Raw genomic sequence first — 9,654 nt, forward strand, 5'->3', positions numbered from 1 at the left:
CCCTTTCTCCACTCGCTGCTCTAGGTTGTATTGCTCAGTATCTTTATCTGTATTGTTGTTACCTCGGCTAGTTTTTGACTTTGACTCTTTGCTTACTGATTTTGCTATTGACGTACCCTCTCGTTGTGATTCCGGCTTGTTTACCATTCTTTTGTGTTTTATGTTGTCAGTCTGTTTGTGTTTTCCTTCCCACACTTATTCCAGCGTATCTCGAAGTCTTCAAGTAGTCGCCCCACGGTTTAGCGTGGGGGGGCTATAGGAAGGGACAGAGGTTGGGGCAAGCTCAGGGCTCACTATCCCCTGTCTTTTGTGTACCAATCTTAACAGAAACACTGGCCACACATAGGTCTGCATCCTGTATCCGACCTGCTACATTCTCTCCTCCCATGGAGCCTTTGTCAGCTGTGGTCACTCAGGTCCAGACCCTAACTCAGTTTGTTCAGGATCTAGCCTCCCGTCTCCAAATTCAGGAATCTATGCAGGTTCCGCGGCAGACATCACCGCAGGATCCACTGCCACCCACACCTGAACCTAAGGTTCCTCTCCCTGACGTGTTTTTTGGTGACCGTAAGAAATTTTTTTCATTTCGGGAGGGCTGTAAACTTTATTTTTCCTTACGTCCTCGTTCATCGGGCACAGAGATTCAAAGGGTGGGCGTGGTAATTTCCCTGCTGCGTGGGGATCCGCAAAATTGGGCCTTTTCTCTCCCACCTGAATCTCCATCCCGTTCTTCTCTTGACGCTTTTTTTTCTGCTTTAGGCCAGATTTATGACGAACCTGACCGCCGAGCACTTGCAGTTTCCCACCTTAGATCTCTGTGTCAGGGAAAACGGACAGCAGAAGATTATTGTGCCCAGTTCAGACAGTATGTGACTGACTCGCAATGGAATGACTGCGCCCTAAAAGACCAATTTATGTCCGGACTGTCAGACCGAGTACAGGACTTAGTCTTAGCTTATGCCGAGCCTCAGACATTAGATGATGCTATGACTCTGGTCATCCGAGTTGATCGTCGCCTAAGATCCAGGCGATCACCTCGGGTGTCCTCTGACTGTCAGCCAGCGGCCAGTCTGTCTCCAGGTAGTCCAGAATTGGAATCCATGGAGCTGGATAGCATCTCTCCTGCACAGCGGAAGCAACATCGACTGAGACGTCATCTTTGTTTCTACTGTGGAAGTCCTGATCATCTGGTCAACACCTGTTCCAAGAGGCAGCAGCAGGAAAACTTTCGCTCCTAAGCAGTAGTCGGGGGGACTGCTTAGGAGCTCAGGTACTCCCAATTGTGTCTAGAATGTATTTACCTTGTACGGTTAAGTTTCAGTCTGTTTCCTGCACTGGTCGCGCCTTTTTGGATTCAGGTGCTGCGTCTAATTTAATCGATTATAAGTTTGTCTCTCAGTTTTGCATGTCATTGATTCCATTGTCCACTCCTATCCAGATGTCGGGTGCGGATTTGACCCCTCTACAGGCAGGGTTGATCAAATTCAGAACCCCGCAGATAAAGCTTATGGTAGGAGCTATGCATGAAGAGTGGTGTTCTTTCCTAGTTATGGAAAACTTGTCTGAAAATGTCATTCTTGGTCTACCCTGGCTCCGGATCCATAATCCGGTAATTAATTGGGAAACTCTGGAGCTGGTTCATTGGGGTCCTCACTGTAAGGATCACCTGTCCAAAGTTTCATTATGTACAGTAGTAGCGGAAGATCAGAGTCTTCCAGGTTTTCTCTCTGATTACTCAGATGTGTTTTCAAAACCCTTGTCCCAAGTCCTTCCTCCTCACAGGGAGTTTGATTGTAAAATTGACCTTCTTCCTGATGCTAGATTGCCAAAGGGTCGTATATATAACCTGTCAGTACCAGAACGGGAGTCACTGAAGAGTTATATTGATGAGAGTTTGGCAATCGGACATATCCGTCCCTCTGAGTCGCCCACTGGGGCCGGGTTCTTTTTTGTTGAGAAAAAAGATGGTGGTCTACGGCCGTGTATTGATTATCGAGAATTAAATAAGATAACGGTAAAAAACTCAGGTCCTCTCCCCTTGATCCCGGATCTCTTAAATCAGGTTTCTGGGGCCCAAGTTTTCTCTAAATTAGATCTCAGAGGGGCTTATAACCTGATTCGGATCCGAGAAGGGGATGAGTGGAAAACCGCATTTAATACACCTTTGGGGCACTTTGAATACCTGGTTATGCCCTTTGGTTTGAGTAATGCCCCAGCGGTTTTTCAAGGGTTTATGAACTCCATCTTTCATGATTACATCGGTGTGTTTATGGTGGTATATCTAGACGATATTTTGATTTTCTCTCCTGATATGGTTTCTCACCAGCAACATCTCCGCCAAGTACTTACCAGGTTGCGCAAAAACCACCTCTTCGCTAAGCTGGAAAAGTGTGTTTTTTGCGTCCAGAAGGTTTCCTTCTTAGGTTATGTTGTGACTCCCTCTGATGTACAGATGGATCCGAGTAAGGTTCAGGCGCTCACGGACTGGGTTCGGCCTACCAATCTTAAGGCCCTACAACGTTTTTTAGGTTTCGCTAACTATTATCGGAACTTTATAAAGAGCTTTTCCGTGATCGCCAAACCCCTCACGGATCTGACCCGTAAGGGTGCTGATCCGAACAATTGGTCCCCTGCCGCTTACTCAGCGTTTGAAACTCTAAAAGCGGCATTCTCGTCAGCCCCGGTTTTGGTTCAACCTGACCTCTCTCTACCGTTTGTTGTGGAGGTTGATGCCTCCGAGGTAGGAGTAGGTGCAGTGTTGTCTCAGGGGTCTTCCACTCTCACCAGACTTAGGCCCTGTGCATATTTCTCTAGAAAATTTTCTTCTTGTGAAAGGAATTATGATATTGGTAATCGAGAGCTCCTTGCCATTAAGTGGGCATTTGAAGTCTGGCGACACTTTTTGGAGGGAGCTCTTCATCCGATAACTGTGCTCACGGATCATAAGAACTTAGTATATTTGGATACTGCTAAGCGCTTGAACTCACGTCAGGCTAGGTGGGCCTTGTTTTTCTCTCGCTTTAATTTTGTGGTCACCTACCGACCTGGGCCAAAAAATGTGAAGGCTGATGCCTTGTCCCGTAGCTTCGGGACTCCTGAGCTTCCAGAGGCTGCTGACAGTAATATTTTGTCTCCAGGGGTTGTGCTGGCAGCTGTCTCCTCCCACCTCTCCTCTCAAATTTTAGCAGGACAAAGATCTGCACCTAAAGACCTTCCGGAAGGCAAATTATTTGTTCCTCCTTCTTGTCGTTTGAGAGTGTTGGAGGAGACGCATTGCTCGGTATTGGCTGGTCATCCGGGAATGCGGAGTACCTTGGATCTCTTAAAGAGAAGTTACTGGTGGCCTCACATGACTAAGGATGTGCACGCATTTGTCCAAGCCTGTCAGGTCTGTGCGCGAGGAAAGACTCCCAGGAGACGTCCTGAGGGGCCTCTTCTTCCGCTTCCAGTTCCCACCAGGCCATGGTCTAAAGTGTCTATGGACTTCGTCACTGATCTGCCAGCATCTCAAGGCTGTTCAGTGGTTTGGGTGGTAGTGGACCGTTTCTCTAAAATGGGACACTTTGTTCCATTAAAAAAGTTGCCTTCAGCTGAAGAATTGGCTGAATTGTTTATACAGAATATTGTACGCCTCCATGGTATACCAGATGATATTGTGTCAGACAGGGGCGTACAATTTGTTTCCAAATTTTGGCGAGCATTTTGTTCTAGACTGGAAGTTAATTTGTCGTTCTCGTCGGCGTTTCACCCTGAGTCTAATGGTCAGTCTGAGAGAATGAATCAGGAGATGATTCAATATCTGCGACTCTTTGTCTCGGACAGTCAGGACCAGTGGGTGAAATTCCTTCCGTTGGCAGAATTTGCTATTAATAACCACTGTAGTTCGTCCACACAGGTATCTCCGTTTTTCTGCAATTATGGTTTTCATCCACGTTTCTCTTTTTCATCTGTGCCTGTCTCTAATATTCCTCGAGCGGAAGCTATTACATCCAAGTTGCGCTCGCTCTGGTCACAAGTTCGGGAGAATATTCAGAGGGCACAAAATTCTATGGTCCAACAAACTGAAAGAAGGCGCACTAAATCTGATACGTTTGTGGTGGGGGATAAAGTGTGGTTATCAACAAAAAACCTTAAATTGAAGGTCCCCTCTTTGAAGTTTGCGCCCAGGTTTGTGGGTCCGTTTGTTGTTACTCATATTGTTAACCCGGTTTCCTTCAAGATTACACTTCCAGCAGGGTGGCGGGTCCATAACACCTTCCATAAGAGTCTTCTGAAGCGCTATGTTGAGCCTGTTTTGCCTCTTTCTGACCCTCCTTCTCCATCTATTGTGGAGGGGAATCTGGAATTTGAGGTGGAAAAGGTGGTGAATTCCAGATGGGTAGGTAACTCCCTGCAGTACCTGGTCCATTGGAAAGGTTTTGGTCCTGAGGATAGGTCTTGGGTTCCGGCTAGAGATGTTCATGCTCCACGGTTACTCAGGTTATTTCATCAGACCTACCCTCAGAAGCCATCTTTAAGATCTAGCGGTCCGAAGGCCCCCCGTCAGGGGGGGGGGGTACTGTCAGGTTCGCTAGGGAGATTGCTGGGACTTCTGGTTCTTCTGGTGGTACTAGCAGCGTTCTCCGAACCCCGGCGCGTATCCGCGCAAACTCCACCTCTCGTCCTGGGCAGCGGCTGCTAAGATCTCGCGCTGTCTAGGAGTGGCTGGGACTTTGAACCCCTGCTTGGTGCCTGGTTGTTTCTGCACCATGAGGGGTTAATTCCCAGATGCTGTCCAGCACCTATCAGGTTCTGGAGGTGGAGTTCTGGCTGCATAAATTGCAGCTTCACTAGTCACCTGTGCCAGTGTTTGAAAATCCCTTTCTCCACTCGCTGCTCTAGGTTGTATTGCTCAGTATCTTTATCTGTATTGTTGTTACCTCGGCTAGTTTTTGACTTTGACTCTTTGCTTACTGATTTTGCTATTGACGTACCCTCTCGTTGTGATTCCGGCTTGTTTACCATTCTTTTGTGTTTTATGTTGTCAGTCTGTTTGTGTTTTCCTTCCCACACTTATTCCAGCGTATCTCGAAGTCTTCAAGTAGTCGCCCCACGGTTTAGCGTGGGGGGGCTATAGGAAGGGACAGAGGTTGGGGCAAGCTCAGGGCTCACTATCCCCTGTCTTTTGTGTACCAATCTTAACAGTAACATCTCTGGGCCCGTTCACACGGTGCATTGCGTTTGAAATGCATTACAACAGCTGAGGAGAGTTGATTTGCCTAATTACATTACTGTTTACGCTTGTTAACACATGCATTGACAATGCGTTTAGAGTGTTCTGTAAACGGAAACGTTAACAGTAATGTAATTAGGCAAATCATCTCTCCTCAGCTGTTGTAATGCGTTTCAAACGCAATGAAAATGCAGGAAATAACGCACCGTATGAACGCGCCCAGATATGTTACTAAAGTAAGCAGCTCCTTGTGCTAAGACAGACACAGCAGTGTTACACTGCCACACCTGGTAAAATAAAAGCAGAATAGCAGGCACTGGGGGAGGGGGGTCCTATTTGGCAGGGGGTCTATGAGAGTTAAAGTATTTAACACTTGAGCTGCCTATACAGACAGCAGTCACAGAACAGATACCTGACATTACTGCTGCTGCTGCTGCTGCACACTCCCGGCCCTGCTACATAATGTGCTGTCTTCCCGGGCTGTGAGAGGGGGAGGAAGGGAAGGGGGCAGGGAGCTGATATACACTTACAGATAAGACGATTTTCCGAGGCTGCTGCTGGGAGACGTTCAGTGCAGCCTGTGCTCCATTCATAGAACAGCCCTGTGGGGAGGAGGACACTGGGATCTGATTGGTCGTTGATGGGGGAGGTGCCGGCCTGAGCAGGAGATTGCACGGACCTGAACACAGCAGGAAGACGGAGGCGGCGCTGCGGGCGGAACACAGACGGGACAACCACAGGTAGCGCGGGGGAGGGAGGGACTCATCGGGACTTTATCTTAGCCGCCCGTTCCAGCAGGACAGGGGTTAAAAACCGGGACTATCACGCTGAAATCGGGACGGTTGGGAGGTATGGTAAGAGTCCCTGGATTTATCATGCTGGTTTCAGTGGTAGACTTCCTTTAAAGGGTTAGGTCTAGAGATAAGGGCATATGTTTTTATAGATTGTGAAGTAGGAGTGAATTAAGGATAAAAAAGATCCGTCCTTTATATTTCCTCCAAACCTGGTTTAGGCTTCCAAAACGGTTGAGTCAAAACATGAGCCGAACATGTCTTAACTCTTCAGATATATATCTTTGAAACTTTTTCCTTAAAGGAAACCTACCAGTTATAATGGTAGGTGTAAGCTGTAAGTACCGAGTACCAGCTCATGGTGAGCTGGTGCCGGTACTTATTTTCGTTAGTGTTATTAACCGCTGTATCTCGGTTTTAACACTTTTTAAACTGTAGAGCAGAAGAGGCTTCGGCGATGCGTGCGCACAACGTCTCCGGCATTTCCTATGTAGGCGCGCGCACGAAGCCTCTTCTGCTCTAAAGTTTAACTCCTTAATGACGCAGCCAGTTTTCAAGTTAATGCTCAGACCTGTTTCTTAAAATTTGACCAGTTTCTCTTCCTGTGGTAATAACTTTTCAACACTTTAAGATATCCTTGTGATTTTGAGATTGTTTTTCGTGAGATATTGTAGTTTATGTTAGTATTATCATTTCGGTGATCAGTTTCTTTTTGGGGGGGGTAAAAATTCAATAATTTAGGAAAAATTTGAAAAAAAATTACAATTTTCAAATGTTATACTTTTTAGACAAAAAGTCATACCACAAATTTTTCTTTGTAGAAACCTTTCGCCATTGGTCTTATTTTTATTTCCATAATTTGTTTTACATTTCCATTTTTTTATGAATCTGAGAAGGTTTCAAGTTTTAGTAGCAACTTCTCAGATTTTCAAGAAATTTGAAAAATGATACATTTTTAGTGACCAATTCAGTTTGGAAGTGCCCTATAAAGGCTTATGTACTATATACCCCCACAAGTACACCATTTTATGAACCTAACATCTCAAACTATTCAAATCGGCATTTGAGAAGTCTGTTAACCCTTTAAATATTTCTCTGGAAGCAAACAAAAATGGATTGAAAATTTTGAAATTTAAATTTTTGAATAAGATTATTTTCATTTAGGTAAATATACATCCCAAAATTTTTGCCCTGCTTCTTCCGAGTACGGCAATACCAGACATGTGGATGTCAACTGCTCTTTAGTCGTACAGTGATGTCCAGAACAGAGTTTGTACCATTGGGTTTTTGGAAGGCCAATTTGACTGCAAATGTTTTGTGGTGCCACAGTGTACTTGAAGAGCCCCTGAAGTAACAGCATAATAGAAAACTCCCAAAGATGTCACCATTTAGGAAACTAGACCCCTCAAAGAATTTATCTGGGTTTGGAGGTGAGTATTTTAACACCCAACAGGATGGTCAAAATTTAATGCAAAGTAAATGGTGCATATTAAAAATTGCGTTTTTATCTCAAAAATGTCATTTTAGCACCTAATATACTGTGCCCAACCCATGCCACTTTAGACAAACACCCCAAAAATCATTCTTTGGGTTGTCCTGAATACAGCAATACCACACATGTGCCAAAAAATTGACAGGCTGGGCACACAGCAGGGCTGAGAAGGGAAGGAGCGAAATTTTGCTTTTGCAGCTCCGCTTTCACACGTTTGGATTTAGAGGGTCATGTCATGTTCGCAGGGCCCATGAGGTACCAGTGCAATAGAAACCCCCAAGAAATTATACCATTTTAGAAACTACACCCCTCAAAGAATTTATCTTGGGGTGTGGTGAGCATTTTAACCCCCAACATGATGGTCAAAATTTAATGCAAAGTAAATGGTGCATATTAAAAATTGCGTTTTTATCTCAAAAATGTCATTTTAGCACCTAATATACTGTGCCCAACTAATGTCACTTCAGACAAACACCACAAAAATAATTCTTTGGGTTGTTCCGAGTACTGAAATACCACACATGTGCAAAAAATTGACAGGCTGGGCACACGGCAGGGCTGAGAAGGGAAGGAGCCAAATTTTGCTTTTGGAGCACCCTTGTCACTAGAGTGGTGTTGGGGTGTACCAGTACAATAAAAACCCCCAAGTAGTGACCCCATTTTAGGAAAGGGCACCCTTCAAAGAATTTATCTATGGTTGTATGAACATTTCAACCCCTCAGGTGCTGGGTCAAATGTAATACAAAATGATGGGGGCAGTGTAAAAATTGCATTGTTTTCTCAAATGTGCCAAAGTAGGAAGAAATGTATTCAGCCCAAACTCATCCTACTGTGGATAAACACCCCAAAAATCATTCAGTGGGTTATGGCAATGCCCCATGTGTAGCAATAGTCTACAGGCTGGGGACACAGCAGGCCGGAGAAGGGACAAGCAAAATCTAGCTTTTGGAGCACCTGTTTCACTAGACTGGTGTTGAGGTGCCCCTGACGTACCAGTACAATAGAAACCCCTGTGTAGTGACCCCATTTTAGGAAAGAGCAATCCTCAAAGAATTTATTTAGGGTTGTATGAGCATTTCAACCCATAAGATCCTGGCTCAAATGTAACACAAATTGAACGGTGTCGAGTAAAATTTGCTTTGCAATTTCTCTAAATTTGTAATTGTAGTGTCAAAAGTATTTTACTCAATACATGCAACTGGAGGCAAACACCCCAAAAATCATCATGCAAGTTCTCCCGGGTACATGCCAATAATCTAAAATACGGAGACAGGGCAGGGCTCGGAAGACAATGGCATTTGGAGTACTGACATTTACATTTTTTTTGGCACCATAAAACATTTGTAGATGCCCTCGGGGATCAGTACAGTAGGAACCCCTGAGAACTGACCCTATTTGAAAACGACATCCCTCCATAAATTAATCTAGGGGTGTAGTGAGCATTTTAACCCCACAGGTGGACCCCAAGGATGATGCATAATGGATAGTACAAAATATCTATTATGTCTTCTTGTGCCCAGCTCCTGCCACGGGAGATAAACACCCCAAGAATCATGATGCAACCTCTCTCTTGTCCTTATACCTAGGCACTTCAGCACTACTACAAAAGCGCCTTCTCGGGGGTTCCTCAGAGTCGCTTTATGAGGAAGAGGTGCACAAACAAAACGTCCCCACACTCGTCCCCACTAGCAGACTCCATATCGGAGGCCATATAATTATATACCTCCAATCCAGTGTATGACTTCTGGGACATGGTGGGGGTAGTACACAACCTACGCAGAACAACACAAAAAGCCTGCCCCTTCACACAAAAAGCCTGCCCCTTCACACAAAAAGCCTGCCCCTTCACACAAAAAGCCTGCCCCTTCACACAAAAAGCCTGCCCCTCCACACAAAAAGCCTGCCCCTCCACACAAAAAGCCTGCCCCTCCACACAACGCCTGCCCCTCCACACAACGCCTGCCCCTCCACACAACGCCTGCCCCTCCACACAAAAAGCCTGCCCCTCCACACAACGCCTGCTCCTCCACACAACGTCAACTCCCCCATGCTATTACTACTCCTCCACAGAACGCCTGCTCCTCCACGCTACGCCTGCTCCTCCACGCTACGCCTGCTCCTCCACGCTACGCCTGCTGCCATGCCATGCAAGTAGCGCT

This window comes from Engystomops pustulosus, chromosome 1 (genome assembly GCF_040894005.1).
Source record: "Engystomops pustulosus chromosome 1, aEngPut4.maternal, whole genome shotgun sequence".
NCBI lineage: Eukaryota > Metazoa > Chordata > Amphibia > Anura > Leptodactylidae > Engystomops > Engystomops pustulosus.